Source organism: Galeopterus variegatus, unplaced genomic scaffold, assembly GCF_000696425.1.
Source record: "Galeopterus variegatus unplaced genomic scaffold, G_variegatus-3.0.2 Scaffold1192, whole genome shotgun sequence".
NCBI lineage: Eukaryota > Metazoa > Chordata > Mammalia > Dermoptera > Cynocephalidae > Galeopterus > Galeopterus variegatus.
In genome coordinates this window covers 376,916-399,393 of record NW_007727303.1, presented here as the reverse complement: position 1 = coordinate 399,393, position 22,478 = coordinate 376,916, and the positions used below count along the sequence as shown (strand labels likewise).

Genomic DNA, 22,478 nt, shown 5'->3' with positions numbered 1-22,478 from the left:
TTACTTGTAATAAAATGATTTTGCTTTATTATTAAAATAGACTTGCCATTAATTTTAAATGACATCGTTTTTTCCCTATTTCATCAATATATATTCAACCTTTAAAAAGAATGTAAATAGGGCCGGCCCGGTGGCGCACTGCTACAGTGCGCCACTTGGGAGCGCAGCGGCACTCCTGCCGAGGGTTCAGATCCCACATACAGACCGGTTCCCACTCACTGGCTGAGCGTGGTGCGGGCGCAGCACCGAGGGTTGCGATCCCGTTGCCGGTCCCGGTCCGGTGCGGGCGCGACACTGATGGTTGTGATCCATTGCTGGACACGAAAAAAGACAAAAAGGAAAAAAAAAACAAAAAAACTCTGTTTTTCCCCTTTTATATTTACTACTTTGGTTAATGAGAGATTGATTTTATTTATATCTCTCCAGTAAATTTCCCCTTCTAGTTGAGACAATGTTTGAACTGATGGTACATGAGAAGTTAAAATACCTGAAATTTGCCATAGTTAATGGATTTCCAGTGTAATTATAGTTACCAAAATTATGATTTTCTCTTTCATCCACTCCCCTGTCATGTTTTCTTTTAAATTATGATTGGCTAAGTAAAAATTGTAATATCGCTTTTCACAGGATAAACAGTGAAATGTTTCACAGAAGGAGAAAATTGCAATGAAGAAAGCCTGTACTATATTTGCACCCATACAGGAGATAATTACCTAAAAATCATAAAATAGTATCCAGTGAATACAATTTTTTCATAGCTATGATGAAAGGTCTCATCAGGTAAAGACCAAAAATCTCTTGTAAAAAACCGACTGTAAACATTAGTAGCAAAAGAAACTACAAAAATAGGACTGCTACATGTAGGTTTTCATAATTCTTGATTATACCCTTATATATTTCATTTGAACATGAAAATGGCTATTTTGGATATATAAAACATTTTCAGTAAAGTTAATAATGAACCCAAAACCTAATTTTTCCAAACCTAAAAGTTCACTGAATTTATTTTATTTGTGCTATGTACATAGACATAATTGTGAATTTTGTAAAACTGGCAGCCAGTTAAATACTAATAAAGAAAAGGCTAGAGCATTGAGAAAAGTTTCCACCTTTATAGGAAAAACAAGACTTGGGCCATTAGACTTTAATAGCTTTTAATATCTTGGGACATTGAAACAATTACCACTTGGAGAAAATGATTTAGAGAGCTGTGAAAGCTATTCAGAATTGGCTAAATACTTAAAAATGTTTTTCAGATTTACTCTGTGAGTTTAATCGCTATCTCTGGATAGATGATCAGCCTTGATATTGGAATTGCGGTTTGCAGGGTACGGACTTTGTCCTAGAAAAGCAGGCAAATTCCTTTGGTGCTCTTACCAAATATAGAAATACATAACACTGTATCAACAACACTCTCACTGTGAGCACGTTGAAAAAACGGAAGTCTCAGAATTGTAATTTTGACTAAGTCAATAAATGTGATTTTAAATCCTTGAAAAAACCACTTTCAACTTTCTCCTTTCTTCTTTCCAAAGTACAGCTGTGCTGAGTCAGCAAAAATCTGCTATCTGGTATGTCTTTTGAAAAGAAAAAAACACTTCCTAGAAAATTTGTGCCTCCTTTCTTTTGTGACGTCAGCAAACTGATTTGCAGAAAACGTCGATAATGCAGTAGCTTTGTATAAATTTCTGTGTCTCACTGAAAATTATATAGCTTTTATTCTCATATGTATCCCAAACTCACTGCAACATTCTCTTAGGATACACAATCAGATGCTAGAGATTAAAAAGGCAATGAGAATCATCTGGGGGTCTTCTACACATGAGACCACACTTTCCCTGAAGGCTCAGTAACAATAGTCATATTCCGATTAAATGTTGAAAGCCTGGTCTATTACTGGTATTTTTGGGAATCCCTTAAAAAACTTGCATATTTCATGAATGTCTTGTGGTCATGGATAGTTAATTTTTCTCTCCACCATCCCTCCCACTCTCATGGTCCACTTTTCTTTTATAGTTTGCTTATTTTCCGCTTAAAAATAACTTTCTCAAGATGTTACTCCATCCCTGGGCTATTTTAGTTTAAGCCTGGGTATATCTCCCTCTTTAATTCAGAATATGGCTAAGACAAGGCTTTAATATCTTGCAACACATTATTATTTTTTAAAATTTTATTTATTTTTCCAGGATAATTAGCATATTCAACATTAGCAATATAATCATTTTTGTGGCCCTTTACCAAATTCTCACTAACCCCCCTCCCTTTTCCCCTTTCCCACCTCTAGTAGCCTCAGTTCTATTCTCTCCGTTTGAAAGTTCAGAGTATTATTGTGATTCTTTCCTTCCTTCCTTCCCTCTCTCCTTCCCTCCCTCCCTCCCTTCCTTCCTTCCTTCCCTCCCTCCTTCCTTTTTAAGCTCCTACTTATGAGGACATGCAGTATTTCTCTTTCTGTGCCTGGCTTATTTCACTTAACATAATTTTCTCTAAGTTCATCTATGTGGCTGTGAGTGACAGATTTTCATTCTTTTTTACGGCAGAGTAGTATTCCATTGTGTATATACACCACATTTTCCTTATCCAGTCATTTGTCGATGGACATTCAGGTTACTTCCAACTCTTGGATATTTAAATAGAGCTGCAATGAACATGGGAGTGCAGGTATCACGTATCACTTCAACATGATGATTTCCATTCCTTTGGGTATACACCAGCAGTGGGATTGCTGGATTGTATGGTAGTTCAATCTGTACTTGTATGAGGAATCTCCATACCATTTTCATAATGGCTGCACCAATTTACAGTCCCACCTCAGTGTAGGAGAGTTCCCCTTTCTCCGCATCCTCACCAGCATTTGTTATTCTCTGTCTTTTTGATACTAACCAGTCTAACCAGGGTGAAATGATATCTCAATGTGGTTTGACTTGCATTTCCCTGATGCTGAGTGACATTGAGCATTTTTTCATGTGTCTGTACTGGGAATAGCGAGCTAAAATTCACAAAAACAAATCCTTGAACTGAACTTACCAATTGCAAGATGCTTTACATAAAGTCTACCCTGGTAAGTTTTTCTGTAACCTAAACTCACGTAGCAAGGTTCAGACTATATTCACAATGGGAATGCCTTTGAGCATGGTTCCTGGACTTGAATCTCCGTGAAAATTAAAACAGTGTTTCGCTAACTTCTAATAGAAGGCTTATCCCGCAGCAAACATACTAATAACTTTCAAAGATAAAACTTTGGCCAGAGGGGAAAAAAAGCTTTTAAACTTGCACAAGGGATCTAAATAAATAAGAAAGAATAAACAACATCTGTGCCAATCTTGGGTTTTTTTTTCATGGCCTGTGGTAATAGGACTGTGCTGTTCTCTCATGTCATGAGAGTACTTTTGGGGAAGTTACTGAGGCAAGACTTAAATCTGTGGTGATGGAGAGATTCATTACCCTCTCGGGGTCTGTACCCTGAGGATTGGTATATTGAAGCTCTTATAGGGAACAGGATAAACTTGACCTGAAGAAAACCAGGAAATGAAATACTCTTCCAGTGATGATAGCAGATTCATGGAGCCTGTCATCTTCCTCAGGCCACATCTAAGTTCCAACCCCAGCAGCAAGTGATGAAAAGAACCAGGACTGACTCCTTGGAGCTGCTGAGAATGGTGCTTTCTCTCCTCTTCGTTCACTACACGCACACCTGCAGTTCCCAAACAGAAGCTTGAGGATCTGAGGGTGAGTTGTCCTCTTTAAGAGTTATGTGGCAGACTAACCAAAACTTTCAGATACTCACATGACACAATCATTATCAGAACTAAATCTTTTGTACTGTGTGAGCAGACCAGAGATTCTTATTCTTTTACCAATTAAAAGTTGTAATGTGTTAGAGTAGATGGCTTTCTTGAGACAAAGAAATAGGATTTCTGAGTTATAAACATTTGAACAAAAATTGAATATTTGCTTTTTTTGTACTTCAAAATGGCAAATAGCACATAGTAGTTCTACAATATTATGAAGCACAGATGGATTATTTACTATCTTGAAACTCCCCGTTCCAGAAGAATCTATTGGTAATCTTGGTATAATCAAACAGACAATGAAGTATCTGGGATTTGCATGTGCACATGTTCTCTCGTAATGAAAACACAGTCTTTCCTGAAACTTATATGCAAATTTCCACCTAGCATGCATCTAGTCTTCAAATTAAAACATGCAAAAAGAGCATTTAGCAAGAATACTGCAGTACATTCAGTCTAGTAAGAAAATACACGATGTTAACTGATTCAATTCTTTTATGTATAAATTTTAAATATAGTTTAGAATAATACTAAAATGGTATTAAGTGGAAAATCAAGTAAAAATTTCCCCCAAATTATTATGAATAGAAGCAAAATTTGGCAAAACCTGATAGACCTATATTGCTATCACTAAATATTAAATATCAAAAATTATATATAAAATACAGAAAAGTTCTGCCTTGTCTGTAGAAGGGTTAAGTATTATTACTATCGTTTCATAAATAGAATTGTCTTCTGGAATGTAGGTCATTTAAACCTTAAATTGCAGCAATAAAAACTTTTAAATGTGGTAGTCTAAATGTTTATGTAGCATTATATAATAACTTATTCATGAAATCAAACTTCATTAATACACATATATATTAGATAATAAATTAACAGTTGATGCTATAAGTAAATTAGCTAATTTGTTAGAAGTTTTTTGTCATAAATAAATTTGATATTATTATTCAAATAATATAAAACAAAATACTTAATTCACTAGAAAAATTAGGACCTGGGTGGAAAGCTGATTTTGTACTAGAACAATTAATTTAGGGTAGCCTTAAAGGAGGGTCTTGAGTATGAAGAGCACCCACTTGATCAATATTTCTTTCCAAATGAATACACACTTTTTTAGTCTACACATTGTGAAATATATAAGTATAAAATTATCATATTCTAGTGATTTTATATGTATTTTTGAGTAATATTTACATATTTTTCCTAAATATATTCTTAGCCCGAAGAAATGCAAACTTATATTTTAGTTTCTTTTTAAACAACTAAATGCTACTGTAGAACAAATTTATTTGATACTCCAAAACTTTGAAATCTTTTTATTTCAATTTTCTGGGTAGAATACATCGAAGTCAAATTTTATTCTTGCTAGCCTTCCTAAGAAATCTCACCTATTCCCACAATTTCAATTAAAGATTTTCAATTAAAGACTTACTCTGAGTTAATGTTTGACACCTAAGTGACGCTGGATTAGAATATCTTTCTGTTCTTGAGTTTCAGTTTATCCAAAATTCTGCTAAGTATTGCCATACTCGTGTCCATAAAAACATTAAAACCCACATAGCCAAAGAAGAGCTTATTTTCTTTTTTCCAATGTAATGCTACTTCCACCTTTATTCTTTATTTCTTATCATAATGACTAATATCCGGGGGTCACACTGAGGTGTTTTTCTTCTTCACAGATAATGTCTGAGCTGTTATCGATTCCTGTGGATTCCAGCTTCTCAACATTTCTTTTTCTTTCTTCTGTCTAGCTTTATTGTAGGTGTTCATTATCTTTTGTTTGGAAACACACTTTCTACATGCCTGGAAGCAAGCAATGAGGATCGGTGTTGGAGAAAGCTACAGAAAAAGATCAGATTGGATCCACAATTAATTCATGGTCACCAACTTCAAATGGGTCCCTACAAAGCCTAGCAATCTTCTGTGCTCCGATGTTTGTATATGTGCTATTTCTACCTCAAAAATTTCACAATTTCCTTGACCATTAAATTTACCATAACTTAAACTTTTAGCTCTGGACTTTACCATCGACTTCAGAGCGAAAAGAGAAGATACATATTGGAATTCCATCACTTTCCTAATAACAAACATAAAACCAACCTATGTATTTATATTACTATACTATACCTTTCTTATAAAAATAGAGTTTTTATCCATCCTCTCATCTAAGAGAAATTTTTAAATTTATTTTTATTTATTTATTTTTCTTAAAGGCCCTAGTCTATAAATCTCCTCTTTATTAAATACTATAAGATTTCCCATTATTTTTAAATTCCCTCAAGGCTCTCCCAGAAAGAAAAAAGAAAAAGAAAGAAAGGAAGGAAGAAACAAAGAAAAGAAAAGAAAAAAACTCACTCAACTTAAACTCCCATCACTCTTCAGCCACCAACCTCTCTGTTTCTTCATAGTAAAATTATCTAAAAGATTTTTCGAATTTTGACGCCTTCATTTCCTCACCACACTTTGGGGTAGTGATATTCTCTTATCCTGCAGTTACTGAAACTGATCCAGCTAAGGTATTCATGACCTCCATGATTCTCATCATCTTCTACCTTTTAACAGTATTCAACCCAGTAAACCACTCCCTCATTTTTCCCTCATCTTCTCAGCAATGTCTTGATTTGTGCCAGACCATCTCTGTGTTTCTCATACTCCTCAAAACCCTTATACCTTTGTACATAGTTGTCCTCTGCCTGTAGAGTTTTTTCTTTCAAGTTATCTGCTGAGTTAATGTCTCTCTCCTTCATATCTCTGCTGAAGATTTTCTTCATTTGTCTGAGCAGAACTCTGACTCAACCACCTTATACCTTTGTACATAGTTGTCCTCTGCCTGTAGAGTTTTTTCTTTCAAGTTATCTGCTTAGTTAATGTCTCTCTCCTTCATATCTCTGCTGAAGATTTTCTTCATTTGTCTGAGCAGAACTCTGACTCAACCCTTTCCCTCTATGCAAATTCTCACAGTACCATTTATTTCTCCTTCATCACCATTTTAACATTCGCATTTTTACATTTCTGTGTATCATCATATGGTTAATATCTTCCACCTCCACCAGCTATAAAGTGGTTTAAGGTGGTTTAGGGAGGATGGGAACTACTTATGTTTTCAATCACTTATGTCTCTAAATAACTGGCACCAACAACTGGATGAAAATAAGTGAATGTATGAGGTATTATTTGATTCTATTGTGTTTTTTTGTTTGTATAACCTCAGTGAGGTCAATTATGGACTGACTGCATTCATCTCTCTCTCTCTAGTACCAAACACAGTATTGGTCACACAAAAGGTATTAAAAAATGATTGGTTATAAATTGAGTTGTATGGTGGGTGTGTATGATGAATTATTTAGAACAAACTCACTGGATAGTAGTTAATTTCCTCTTTCTTTTAAAAAAGTAATTACAGGAATTATTATTCTTATCTTAAATACTATGTCAAACTAATATTTAAGATAATATTCAATTTTGAAAGAATATACAACACTGAGGGTTGCGATCCGTTGCCGGACACGGAAAAAGACAAAAGACAAAAAAAAAAAAGCAATTTACAGGAAAACTCAACAGCAATATATATAATAACAATGTTTAAATAATTATTTTGGTGCTTTAAATATCATGATATTAAGCTTATTTTCACTGTTAATGTCTATCCAAAAAGTCCCTTGATTTCTCTTTATTAATCACTGTCATGTTTCTAATTTTATTAAGTTATCATGTTTTTTCAAGAATTCAAATTCCTGGTCCATTTATCATAAAATCAAAGCAAATAAAGTGATTTGTGCATGTTTTTCTTTTTAGTAAGTAAAACACTAAGGCCTTACTAATCAATTTGAAAACAAAACTACTAATTTGAAATCAAAACTGATGCTTTTCAGATTCTGGAGCTACCTAGTTTTATTCCCCAATCCTATAAAGCTCCATGATATAAAATGTATTCATACAATGTATGTATTTTATATATTTGTATACACACACATATATACACACACACATTTTCATGCACACATATTAGGGAATTAGGAATTCTGGGGCTATACCCAGCTCTTTGATTAATTAACTGTTTGACATTATGAAAATTATTTAGCAATGCCGAGATTTCTGAAATGTAAATTTAGGGGGTTGAAAAAATATTTAAGGACTCCACTAACCCAAATGTAGTATACATTTTTAAATCTAAGTAGACCATTTGTATAGGCACAGAAGATAATTTTATACTTAATGAGTTTAAAAAAACTGAAAAGAAAAAATGAAAAGTTTTACTGTCCTGCTGCAATCACACTTTCTATTTCTGTACAAATTACAAAAAGTATCAATCAAAAACTTATAGACCCATGAAACATTAAAAGCAGAGAAACACACCCAATAAATTCCTTACTTGTTTGTGAAATCTATGATAACAATGTTATTAAACTAAAATTTTATCAAAATTTACCATTAAATGACATTTTTATAAAGGACAAGTTGAAAATAAAACACCTTATGCTTAATTCGATTCCTAAGTTTGATTGCTATTTTGGGAAATATAGTAATGGAAACACACTAAAGTATAGAAAATGACTTCCAAATTATGATTGTTTCATTCAAATTACACTAAATTAAATTTAAATAATCTTTGAAGGAAACAGAAAGGGCATGTATTAAGAAGACACATTGCCATTTTTTACCATAATTATTTTTTGATAGCATCCCAGAAATTATGACATTAATTTTTTTGCATGTCATTTATAAAAATGGCCTAGCTTTGTGGACAAAATCATTAAGAAGCTTTGGAACTATTGTCTTTAATATTATTTACTATGCTATACCTCCCTAAAATCATTTTATGAAATTGTGTAAACTACTGACACCATTTTCCCTTGGATAACTATGTAAAGGATTAGAAATCTTGATTCTCATTTGATTTTTAGAATAGGGTTTTTAGGTAACACATGTATGGAGCAAAAGTCCTTGGCCAGGAGGCAAAAGCCCACAGCTAGTCAGGCAACAGCCCATCTAATCAACTCTAATCACTGTTCAGGAATGGGATTGTATACTTAAATGATTTTAGAGCTCACAGATGGTTGACATACTGATCCTTTTAAGAGATTTTAATGAATTGATTTTTAGGGAAAATGTGAAAAAATGTTTGCTAAGGGCAAGCTGTTTGTTGATGGAAACTTTAGAGACAATTATACTTAGATTTAAATGATGTTACCAGTTTCCATTGCTTAAGCTATACTTAGCCATAGATAACTTTTGTCATATTGCCCATGTCTTTGTGTCATTTTGATATGATTGAATCAACTGACTTTTCTTGTGAAACTTCCTTGCCTTTACAATAAAAAACAAGCTAACTTTGAATCAGGGCTGTACCCAGTTTTCTCCTTCTTACAGAGGAGTTGCTGAGATGCAGTCCCTTCAGGCTTCTCATTGCATTCATGTTGCTTTGAGTAATCCTTTTTTGTTTCTCCATTACACAGAGAGAAGTGTAACATAACCAAACTTAAAAAATTATGATGCCACATCTCATTAAATGATCAATAATTACAGCTCTGAAGGGTTGAACACTTTTCAGGGTACACAAGGGCCTGGGACTAGTTCTTTAAACAAAGCAACAAAAATTGGTAGACATCTAAGGATGTGATGATAAGAAAAATCAGCTTCATATAAGTAATGCTAAAACAAAATGTCACTTTATAAGTCATTTGCCTCTAAGGAGCTGTATTTAATACTTATTGTTGCTTTAACAAAGTACTACAAACAGAAGTTTTCACAGTAGTTGTGTTGCTGTAAGCAACACAGATGGATTACCTTACGTTCTGGAAGTCAGAAGTCTGAAACAGTGCTAAAGTCAAGGTGGGGGTCAAGTTGCGATCCTTGTGGATGCTCTAGGAAAAATTGGTTCCTTGTCTTTTGCAGCTTCTAGAGGCCACTTGCATTCCTTCACTCTTAGCTTCTTCCTTTATACCACAGCATAACATTTTTCAAATCTTTATTTCTGACTCTCTTGCCTCCCTTTTATGAAGACCCTTGTGGTTATATTGGGCCCATTGGGTAAGGTTCCATATGCACAGGTTCCCATGGTTAGGACACGGACATCTTTGTTGGGCTATTATTCTACCTATCACAGATATCTATAAAACTTTCCATTCCACAAACACATGTGTTTAGATATTTTAAGAGGACACATTTGGATTCTAGAGGAACAATGAGATGAGGTGGAAAGAATACATGCTTTGGTGCCACCCGCTGTAGATTCAGACCCCAGAGCTGTCATTTGCCAGCTACAGAACCTGTGGCAAATTATTCACTCTTTCCCCAAGTTGCTTTTATCATTTCTTCAATGGAGATGTAAATAAAATGTAAATTGAAGGGTTCTACAAATATCATACCTAGCATATGATAAATTACTAGTTTTATTGATATTATTGTACAGATTAACTCAAATCATTGATATATATACTTGAAATTTCTAAAGTTAAATTGTTATCCAGTTTCTATTCTTCTCATTTCTACACCAAATACTCTGATTGTTAGTTATTTAAGCACGTATTAATTTTGTGGCTGGAAACATCATTGATAGCATAAAGTAAAACTTGTACAGTTACTATTTCAATGAGACCCCCAAAATATGAATGCATCCTTTTTATTTCTCAGCCTAGCCATGTATTTGGCATAGCTTCCCCAACCTAAAAAGTGATCTTTTGTACTTATATGTGACATTTTTTATTGCTTATTTCTCTATAGGTTTAAATTACCTATTCTGATATTTAATTTATTTTCACAAGTCTAGTAGGAAACAGAATGAAATCTAAAAAGAACGTAAATTCAATGAAATAAGAAATAAAATATAGGTTATTATACAGAGAACTAAATAATATTTGAGCTATATCATAACCTCTTATGACTCAATAATAAGAAGAAAATGAACAGAGTAAAGAAGTAGGCAAAAATATATAAAGAGTAAATAAATATTTAATAGTAAAAATGACCAATAACCATGAAAACATCCTCAGATTTCCTAGAAATCAGGGCAATGCAAAATTTAAAAAGCAAGAAATATTTATTTTATTCATGAAGTTGGCAAAATTTAAAAGACTGGTAATAGTACTGGCAACTATGTGAGAAATGAGTACTCAGAAACTATGAGCATAAATTGGTCTTTTTGAAGAGCAACTTGATAAAATATCAATATTTCAGTAAAAATCTTTCATATATTTTGCAGTACTTTTGATAATACTGAAAAAATTAACACAACCTAGGTGTTTATTAATAAGGATATTTTTACATCAAGTATGGCCTTTCACATTATAGAGCACTGTGTATTCTTTTAAAGGAATCTGTTAAAGTTCCATGTACTGATAGGGAAAGGTCTCTTAAAGTGTGTTAAGTTAAAAAAATGCACATTTCAGAACAATAGAGTAGGATAACATCTGTGATAAAAATCTATCTATTTAGTATGTATATATGTGTATATTATATGTGTATGAGTGTGTTTATGGGCATATATATGGGTATATATAGACATAAAAGAAGTTTATCAAAATATAAATAATAAATACTGCTAAGTCAGAGTGTGAGATTTGAGTGAGGCAAAGTGTGATTTTAATATTTTACTCTATATATTTACATTTGTTAAATCTTTAGATAACATACTTTCATGTTCATCTATAAGTAATAGAAAAAATGTTTGGAGCTTAAATATGAAAATAAAGTGAAGGTCAGGAAAAGCCATGACTTTTAAATCTTTAGGATAAATTTTAAATTATGAATAGGATTTCAGTCAGGCAGAAAATGTAGGAAAGGGCTTCCAGAAAGGCAGAGCAGCATGGAAAAGAGGCACATGTACGCAGCTACACAGGTGTAACTAGTTCTTTTTAGATCACACAGTCCAGGATGAGAGTGTCTGGGTTTTTTTTGCTGATATCTAGAACATAAACCCATGCAATTAGGAACTTAATGACTCTTTTAATGAGAGTAGTGACAATATTCAATGCTGTACTAATTCAGCTTTTATGTGAGCTCTAATTACAATGTAAACAAATTCTCAAAGTTTAGGAAAATTTCTTTGCAAATCCATTTATTTCTCTCTTGTTTATAATTACATATTTTTATTTCATAAGTATTCACTAAGAAAAATGAGAATTTCAGTTTAATTATTAAGTTTTATTTGAAGTTAGAACCACCCTCACGATGAGAAGAAGGAAGAGAAGGAGGTGGAGGAGGAGCAGGAAGAGGAAGGAGGAGGCAGAAACACAGGAAGGAGGCAGAAAAGAAAGACACTGGTGTCCACCCAGCCGTCCATCTACTGTGGACCCACAACACTTGTACGTAACACACTGTCCTGAGCACAGGAATAAGACAGGATTCTCCTTTCTTGAGACTTTCTGTGTAGTAGAGAGATTTGTACAGGTAATCAGGTAAGTTTAATAAAATGGTAGGAGTCTGGAAAAGTTGTTATCAGACTACAAAGAAGTTGTTCCCTCCCAGAGGTGCATAGGATCCCAAAAGGCTTAAGGGAAGGCTTGATAATTGAATAGATTGGAGAGAGGAGAAATGTGCATAACTGCAGCAGAGGGGGCATTTTGGAAGGGATTGCTGCCTAAAATGAAGAGAACATCATGTGAAAAAATTGCAGAGGGCAATGGAATACCCTGCTGTCTAAGATAAGTTTGTCAATCAGCAGCACTGAAGGCAATGAATCACCAGAGGTACAGCCGGGGAGATAAGGATCCACACTGCAGAATACACATAAACCTTGCTAACATTTCTGTACAAGTTCTCTTCGTTGTGTCTAGATGACTCTCTCCTATACCAATTTATCAGCTCGTTTTTAGAGATTTTTCTTTCCTTCCTCTCTGGCCTAGCCCCACCACCTTAATACCCCCAGAGCACCTACCTCTACAGCTATTCAGCTTTGCATCAGTGCAACCATTAGTCTTACATCTCTCTATCTATGGGCTGCTGATTGCTGCAGAAAGAAACCACATGATCACATACAACTGAACCACTGGAAATCTGTGGTTTCCAGTAACAGCTAGTTCCTGTTCTGGTAAATTTACTCTACCAATCACATGAAGGTTATGCTTACATCCCTTACTCTGTTATCATCCATATTTTATATGTCCTCTATTGGACATTTCTAAAATGTGCACATATTTATTTATATGCGTGTATATGTTTATGCAGCTCAGTTCTATAACAATAGAATAGCTGTTTGCTCCTGAACTTCATATAAATAAATTTTATATTATGTAGTCTTTTGTGTCTTTTTTTGCCCTCAACATATGTCTGTGAGATACATTCCTTTGTATGTGTAACTTATTATTTTAACTTATGTTGTACGTGCATATAGCACAGTACATTAATTCATTCTCTTGTTAATGAGCTATTTTCAGTTTTGGTTCATCATGCTCTAGGCATTTTTGTACATATTATTTCAGGATACATGTGTAATCATCTTTTACAAATATATAAATAAAGGTGCACTGTTATATATGTTATAATAGTTCCGTTGCTCTATTTCCTTGCCAATATTTACCACTTTCACTTTTTAATTTTAGCTAAATTTAAATTAGGTTGCATATACTTGCAACTAATGAAGACTAATGATCATTTGCATCTTTATTTGTCCTAATTGGGCTTTTGGATATCTTCTTTTTTGAAGAGTCTCTTCAAGTCTTTTATCCATTTTTTTTTAGATTGGGTTCTTTTCTATTTTATTATTGAGTTTAGAAGGTTTTCTTTAATAAGTATTCAAAACCTTTGTCAGATATATTCCATGGGAATATCTTCTCACAGTAATTGGTTTGCTTGTTCACTTTTGTAATGATGCCTTTTGATAAACAGATGTTATGTTAATGAGGTTTAATTAATTAGTTATATTCCTCCTTCACTGCAGAGCTGGAGAAAACAGTAAAGGAGATTTGATGAACATTTCCCTCTATGATAAGTGACATATAGGGTTGCAGTAAGGAACAAGATTTGTTATTGGCAAAAGACTGGCAAGAGACACTGTATATATAGAATGCCCTCATTACTCATTTTTTTCACTAAATTCAGGACACTGTGTAATAAAAAGATCACAGGCATTGTTTTTACCTAGAACAGCTTGTATTCCAGATCCACCACACACAAGTTGGGTGATTTTAGGCAAGTCAAACTTAATGAACTTTTATTTCTACATATGTAATTTCAATGACCATATTTTTTAGTTCAGAAATTCCATTTGCTATTTTTTCAAAATTGCCTGGTATTGTTCAAAAATATCATGTTCTTTTTCCCATCTTTTCTTTTATTTATTTATTTATTTATTATTATTATTTTTTTCCTTTTTGTCTTTTTTCGTGACTGGCAATGGATCGCAACCCTCGGTGTTGCTCCCACGCCTCGCTCAGCGAGTGAGCGGCCAGTCTGTATGTGGGATCCGAACCCTCGGCGGGAGTGCCACTGCGCTTCCCAAGCAGCGCACTGTAGCAGTGCACCACCGGGCCGGCCCTTATTTTGAATCATTTGAAACATACTTGCTTTGTAGTCAGTATCTAATAATTGTATTTCTAAAGTTCTTGAGGGTCTAAACATGTTTGTTTTGTTTGTTGACTTTAACTCATGATGGACTATCTCTTCATGTGTTTTATAATTTTGGATTTGAGAATCCTGCTTGGTGTGTCCTTCTAGAACAGTTGGTATTTCCATAACTAGGCAAGAGGGAGAATACACAGGGTGTGTACAAAGGTACACAGGGAGAGCCTGGCAGTTTTTCTGAGGTGAGCAGATGGAACTGGCAATGTGGAAAGGCCAAGGAGGCTAGGAGAGAGCTGTGCAGAAAGAGAGTTTCAGAGGTCTGTGGAAAGTCCCCTTCAAGTCTATACTTCCTAATGAAAAGGCAGAGATTGACAGACTGGATAAAAAGGCAAAACCCAACTATGTGCTATCTACTAGAAACTACTTTAAATAATGACATAGTTTGAAGGATAGAAGAAGATATACCATGCCAACACTAATCGAAAGACAGATGAAAAATAGAATTCAAAGCAAGGACCATTGCCAGGCATAAAGAGGCTCATTTTCTTGAGGGATTTTGCAAAGCTCCCCCTGAGGATTATTAGCTTTGATATTAATGGACACAAAGGGAAAAGAGAGTAGGCCTTAAACCCATAAGACGCAGGGAGTTGGCACTGAGGCAGGGAATTTCTCAGCTAAAAGGTTTCCAGGCCCAACAGAGAGTGTAAATTCTAACCTCAAATGTAGATTCTGTTCTGAAGCAAATTCTAAGAGGAGACTTTGTTTTCTGACCCACAATGTAGTGAGATGATAATACTTCCTGTCACCTAGTGTCATTGGGTTAATTTTTTTCTACTTCACCCTTTCACTAGATCCCAGTGAAAACGTTTTTTGGAGAGGGTCTCAATTCTAAACCTCCTCCTTGGCTGGTCCAAGCCTCATCTCACCTATATCTATACTTACGGTGTATGAGAATACCTCCTGTACAACCACGGCATCAGTTCACACTTACCTCTAGCTTTTAGTTTTCTCTTCACATTTGACCTCTGGAGGTTTCCTTTAATTTCTTGCAAGCTCAGCTATACATTTAAAAGGAAGTTTGTTATAATTTATCTAGCAATTTTTTTGTCTTGTTGGAAGTTTTTCAGATATACATTGTATATATATTGCTGGTAATGAAAGTCTGTTTTCCTCTAAGGCAAAAGGGGGTAATAGTGGCTATTATAGGATGAGGGTAAGGTTTGAAGATAATATTCATAAAATGCTGGGCATAGTGCCTGGGCCATAGTCATTGCTCAATACAGATAGTTATTATGGGGTGAGTGACTACAGTGTCAAAGACATGGTGCTTTGGAGAATACAAAACCTGGGAAAGAATGCACTTTGGAGAATATCAGAATAGGTTGGACAGACGTCTTGTTATTTTTTGTAGACTTTCTATAGAACTTTTATCAAAACATCTTCAAGAACGTGCTACTTTTGGTATTAGTGACTGTGAGTTGTAATTTTTTTCTTTACATGAGTTACTCTTCACTTTTTGTGAGAAAAAATTGTATGTAAAATAGTTTCATTATGTGAGAATGGCTATTGTCTAAAGACTATGTATTGAACAGGAGACTAATCTAATTCTAAAAGAAGGAAAATTCATCCATATCTTTGTTAAAAATCAGTGTTGAGGATACTGAGACACAAAAGAAACTGTTTTGCCCTAAAGAAGCTGATGATCTGGTGAAAATATTAGGCACATACATACTTACAAAAAGCAGCTGATTATATTACCAGATAAAGTGCGCTTTTTAAAAAAAGAAATGAAGGCTACAGATAATAAGTACTGTGGAAGGTCAGAAGAGGAAAAGTACATTGAGTTGAAATAGTCAGGAAAGACTTCACTGCCTATGTGAGATGATATTGATCCTTGATAGCTGAATAGAATTAGGTAGGTAGGGAAGAAGGTGGCCAGAAGTGGGGAGAAAGAAAGATAGGCATGGAAGCAGTAAAATGAGGTATTGCGAGGGCTAGCCTAATTAAAGGGGATAATTTGTGCAAAGTGGTAAAAAGGAAGAAAAAGAAAATGAAGGAAGGCCCTAATGCCGAGGATTTACATTTCAATCATTGAAAAAAAAAAAAAAATGAAAATTGAGACTGAGTAACAGACTTATAGAATAATTGGCACTCCCAGACATTACATGATAGATTCTTTTATGTGCTTCTTCCTTCTTGCACTAAAACATATGCTCCTTGAGGGAGTGGCTGTCGCTGTCTTGTTTACTGCAGTATTCCTAGCATTTAGACCAGTGCCTAACAGAGTCACTGCTAAATGAATAAACAAATGATTCACCTGGCAGCAGTATGCATAATGAATTAGATGTAAGGAATATTTAGCCAGACAAATTATTAGGAGGAGTAAAGGGAAACATTGTAAAACCACTGTCCTGGGCCATAAGATCACTGAAGAAGGAGTAATGACTTACACATTGTGAAAATTTCAGTGCTTGGCATGATGGCTTAGGACAGGAGGCCTTGGTAAATATTTATTTGATGAATGAAGGGAAAAATATAACTTAGGGACTCCATTTGTTATGGGGATAGGGCAGGAAAAGCATGGAGGATGACTTTAAGGTTTCTATTATTATTGACTGGGGGGATGATGATACCAGAACTAGAAATAAACAAATGAGGAAGGAATAGTAGTTTCAGGAAAGAAAATATTGTATTCTATTTTAGAAATGCTTAATACAATTTAAGCTCTATAGTACATGTAAATGCTTGTAGTTATTAAACTAGTTAAATGACAGTTTATGTTTCACAGCTATGTTAGTTACAAGATAATTCTTCATGTCTTTTTGCAAATGATTTCTAGAGTTACCCTTTTTTGTAAAATGTTAGAGAAATTCGATGATATCCTTGAATGGGTTATTTATCTTAAGTAAACTATTTTAGGATAAAAAGTTAAAAGATGGATAATCTAAATGGGTTTCTTTCTATTTTTAAATTGTATATTGTTCAATGGGTACAGAGTTTCAGTTATGCAGGATAAATTGGTGCTTTAGTCTTACTTTTTAATCATTTTTTTTTTTTTTTTCTTAAAAGATGACCGGTAAGGGGATCTCAACCCTTGGCTTGGTGTTGTCAGCACCACACTCAGCCAGTGAGCAAACCGGCCATCTCTATATAGGATCCGAACCTGTGGCCTTGGTGTTATCAGCACCGCACTCTACCGAGTGAGCCACGGGCCGGCCTTTTAATAAAATTTTTTTTGACTTATATGCACAGAAGAATCCAAATCATTACATACTGCTCGATTGATTTTCAAAAAATGAGCGCTCCCAAGAAATCAGCAACTGGATTGATAAATATAAGAACAGAATTTCAGAAACTCCTTTCCAGTTCCCATCCTCCTCTCCCCAATGGTAGCCACTAACCTGACTTCAACACCATAGATTAGGTTTGCCTGTTTTTGAACTTCATATAAATGGACTCATATCAGATACTCTCTTCTGTGCCTGGATTCTTTTTTTCAGAATTATGTTGGCAAGATGGGTTTATGTTGTTGTAGTTCATTCATTTTTATTACCATATAGCATTCTATTGTATGAATATACAATAATTTATTTTACTGTAGATGGACATTTGGCTTGTTTCCAGGTTCTGGCCATTACAAATGGTGCTGCTATAAACATTTTTTCCCATGTCCTTTGTTGAACATTTGTATACATTTCTGTTGGGTATATACCTGGGGGTGAAATTCCTTGAATGTGTGGTATACATATTCAGCTGTAGTAGATGCCGCCAGTTTTCTAAAGTGGTTGGTCAATTTGCACTCTCAACAGCAAGCATGAGTTCCAGTTCCTCCACATCTTCTCCAGTACTTGATATTGTCTGTTTTTAATTTTAATGATGCTGGTAATATAGAGTGGTGTCTCTTTGTAGTTTTAATTTTCAATAACCTGACAAATAATTAAGTTGCTCACCTTCTTCATAGTTTTATTGGCTATTTGGTTATACTCTTTTGTGAAGTGTATTTTTAAGTTTTTTGCTCACTTACGTCTTGGCTTATCAACCATTTTCTTTTTGATTTGTATGAGATCTTTATGTATTCTGGATATAAATTATATGTTAAATACATAAACAGCGAATATCTTTTCCCACCCTATAGCTTGCTTTTTACTTCCTTAATGGTGTCTTTTGGTAAACAGAAACCTTAAGCTTTAGTGTAGGACAACTTATCTTTTTATTTTTTTCATTTTTAGTTTAGCACCTTTTGTGTCCCATTTAAGAAAACTTTGCCTACTCCGAAGACATGAAGATATTCTCCTGTTTTCCTATAGAAGCTTTATAATTTACCCTTCACATTTATCTCTATAAGTCATCTGGGATAGATTTTGATATGTAGTCCTTTGGATACTCTGTGTACACAATCATATCATCTACAAATAGCGGCAGTTTTATTTATTTATTTCTGATCCATATGCTTTTTAATTATCTTTAATTCCACAGTTTCTTGAAAAGAATTACTGAATAAAGTGTTCTGTTTGTGCTGGGTAGTTCAAGTCTGTTAATTATGTAGTTTAGACTTTCTATACCCACAGTGACATTTTGTCTGCACTTTTTATTGTCTCTTGATAGAGGTTTATTAAAGTGTCCTATTATGCTTTGTGTATTTCTCCTTTGAGCTTTGGAAGTCTTTGCTTTATATGTTTTATTGTATTTTTTTGTTTTATTTTATTTAATTTATTTCTTTTCTCAAGGAAGGTATTACCTTTACAAGTTACAAAACTTTGGCAGATCAATACAATACTCTTTAATAAAATAAATTTTTGTTGGAGTCATATATTACCTAGTGGTAATTTTCACGCCAAAAATATAATTTAAGTACTGAAGCAAAACACTGTGGTTTTTAATGGTGGCTTATAGCAGAGCAAATTATTTCATACGAGTTAATGTCTTTTAAACCTGCAGAATATCTTGTTTTAAAGTGAGTTCCCTCATGCAAGCTGTTGAAGCTTACAGTAGCAGGGCAATTGTGTACATGTAAGAGGTGGTTCTTTGTTCTGGGTGTGTCCAAAGTCAGGTAGAGTTCCAATGCATGAAAAGCTTTAAAACTCTAACTTAAAGAGATTCAATGTTAATACCAGTTTATGAGTACTTTTAAAAAAATTGTTAAATTTTCACATAAATACTGGAATCCTCAAAATTAGACAGTCATTTCAAATAACACTAATTTCAGATGATTCCCTTTATTTAGAAGGCCTGCATTTCTTTATTTTAATCAAAAGTCACATATCCTTACTTCAGCTTATTAAAAAATTTGCCTAAAATATAGTTGTATTCTTTTAAAAAACAAATAAATATATTGCCAGCTTGGAGAGACTTGAGGGACCGGGTGTTATCTACCAACTTTCATTATCATTTGTCTACAAATGCCGCTGCTGCCATCAGTCTCTTTATGCTTCCTCTTGCCAAAGCCATCAGTTCTTCAGTCTCAGAATTTAATTTATGTATTACCTGTTCCATTGCTTCTCAGCCTTTTTTAGTATTTGAAGATATTATACTTGTCATCAGTCCTTCAAGATAACTGCCGAGGCGGACTTCGTTCACAGTGATTATGGCTTCTTGAGTCAAAATAGTTTTTTCAGGTCCTGAGGATGTGGTTTGTTATGTAAGTGTTTTGCCTACGGAAACCACATTTTTAAATGAAATGGTAGTCCACTTAAGTTCTATTGTTTTCTCTATAGGATCAACTATGGAATGTTCTTGCACATATGGTTTGGTTCTTGCTGTACCATTAGGAGACTTCACAATGGAAGGCAATCTCCACTCTGTGCTGAGAAGTCTATGGCTGTGCAATTTTCCAGAGGGATCTGTATGTCTGTCCAACATATCAACTCCAACCAAACTCGGGTTCATAGGGTTTGGGTATTTCTGCATTGCAGCTGTTGTAACAGTTTCCCATGGGTGGTCAAAATGTGTTCTGAAATCCACATGTTCATGGTGCCAGGAAGAGCTAGGAGACAGTGAGGCAAAGAGCCCACCCTGTGCTTTACATATTTTAAAGCTAATTATTGGGTGCATACAGATTTAGAATTATAACATTTATGCGTACTTTGTTCTGATATTATTTTAGGTGTGTTTTAGTTTTGTTTCAGGGTCTCTTTGATTTAAGTTGGTTTAGTCCTAGATTTCCTCAATGTGAAAAGTAATTGAGCTTTCTGATACTGTGGGACAACATTAATAATAAAAAAAATAATAATACATTTAATAATAATATCCTGTTTTATAACTTTTTATTTATTTATTTCCTCAATGTGAAAAGTAATTGAGCTTTCTGATACTGTGGGACAACATTAATAATAAAAATAATAATAATACATTTAATAATAATATCCTGTTTTATAACTTTTTATTTATTTATTTATTTATTTTTAATTTTTTTTTGTCTTTTTGTCTTTTTCCGTGTCCGGCAACGGATCGCAACCCTCAGTGTTGCCCCCGTACCGGACCGGGGACCGGCAACGGGATTGCAACCCTCGGCCCCGCTCCCGCGCCTCGCTCAGCCAGTGAGCGGGAACCGGTCTGTATGTGGGATCCGAACCCTCGGGTGGGAGCGCCGCCGCGCTTCCCAAGTGGCGCACTATCCAGTGCGCCACCGGGCCGGCCCAAACTTTTTAACTTTTAACTTTTTTCAGAGAACTTTCATAATTACCATATTATTTTCATAACCTACCTCTCTAGGTCCGGTTTTATTTGAATATACTAATATTCAGGTAATTATAGTCAATATTTTCAATAGCCAGAAATGCATGGACAACAACCAATCAGAATGAATGTCAGTTAGGGCACAATGGTAGATGTAGACAATACTAGTTCAAGTTACACTTGAAACACTTTTTTTCCCCCAGAAAACCTAGCTTATTCCAGTAAAATCAGAGCAATTTGAATATCTGCATAATGAAAGATGAGATCAGGATAAGGAATAAACTAAAAGAGAATTTACTAAAAGTTTGATGATATGAAAAGAGAAATTAAGAAAAGATCAGAACAAAAGTTATTTTTTACCTGTTCTTAATGATGGGTTTTCAGTATTTTATATCAACAAGGACTCTATTGACTGGCCTTTATGGTGATATATATATATTTACATTCACTATTTAGGAGAATTCAATTATTGTTCCACATGGCTTCAGAAATCCTTAACAAATCCTTCTGTTCTTTATAAAAAGTGTAGTTAAAGAACTCAGCCAGGATTGTTACATTTAAATAATTAAATTAAGATAATTTTCTGGTGCTCAGAGTGGGCAAGACTAGGTAAACCATACCCCTCCGCTGTTTAACAATTCTTATTTCTGCCTTGTGTTTTATTAAAAATTTTCATTGTACCATTTTGTCGTTGGACTTATTTGACATCTTTTTCTAATATACATATATAAAAAGTTACATAAAGTAGCCCCAAATATATCTGCCAAGGGTGCTATTTCAACCTTTGTTTTTTTTTTTTCCCTTTTTGTCTTTTTTCATGACCGGCAACGGATCGCAACCCTCAGTGTCGCGCCTGTACTGGACCGGGACCGGCTACAGGATCGCAACCCTCAGTGTTGCTTCTGCACCTCGCTCAGCCAGTGAGCGGCCGGTCTGTATGTGGGATCCGAACCCTCGGCGGGAGCGCCTCCGCGCTTCCCAAGTGGCGCACTGTAGCAGTGCGCCACCGGGCCGGCCCCTCAACCTTGTTTTTTAAAGACAAGAAATCATGAGATTACCCAGATCAAAGGGAACTTGTAAGGCCACTGACAATTTTTGTTTATATTGTTTAAATAGTAAATCTCCTTCCTGACAACACATGTGGCCAGAGCCAAATTTAATGCTTAATTATAACAAATATATTGGACATTGAAATTAACAGTTTGGCTTCTCCTTTTCATCATTTTAATTTTTCTTTTGTGTTTATTCAACTTTACTTTGTGAATGATTTATCTGAAGTTACTTCAAATCCTTTTTGAAAAGGAGTGGTGTATAAATAAACAGTGTTAAGACCGACAGGCATCTTCTTCTATTCTGCAAAAGCTAAAGTATCTAAAAAGTACAAGGCATCTTTTTTAATGTTCCCTTTGGATCTTATAAACTTATTTTCTATGTAACATCGCGACACCCAACACTGGCTTCTTTCTAACCATTTATAGTCAAACTTTCATGAGTGACTTTGTGAAACGTTAT

General features: G+C 34.5%; 1 pseudogene; it reads right to left on the bottom strand.

Moving 5' to 3' along the window:
• Positions 1 to 19,676: 19,676 nt before the first annotated feature.
• LOC103592655 lies at positions 19,677 to 20,228 on the bottom strand (annotated as a pseudogene).
• Between the last annotated feature and the right edge of the window lie 2,250 nt (positions 20,229 to 22,478).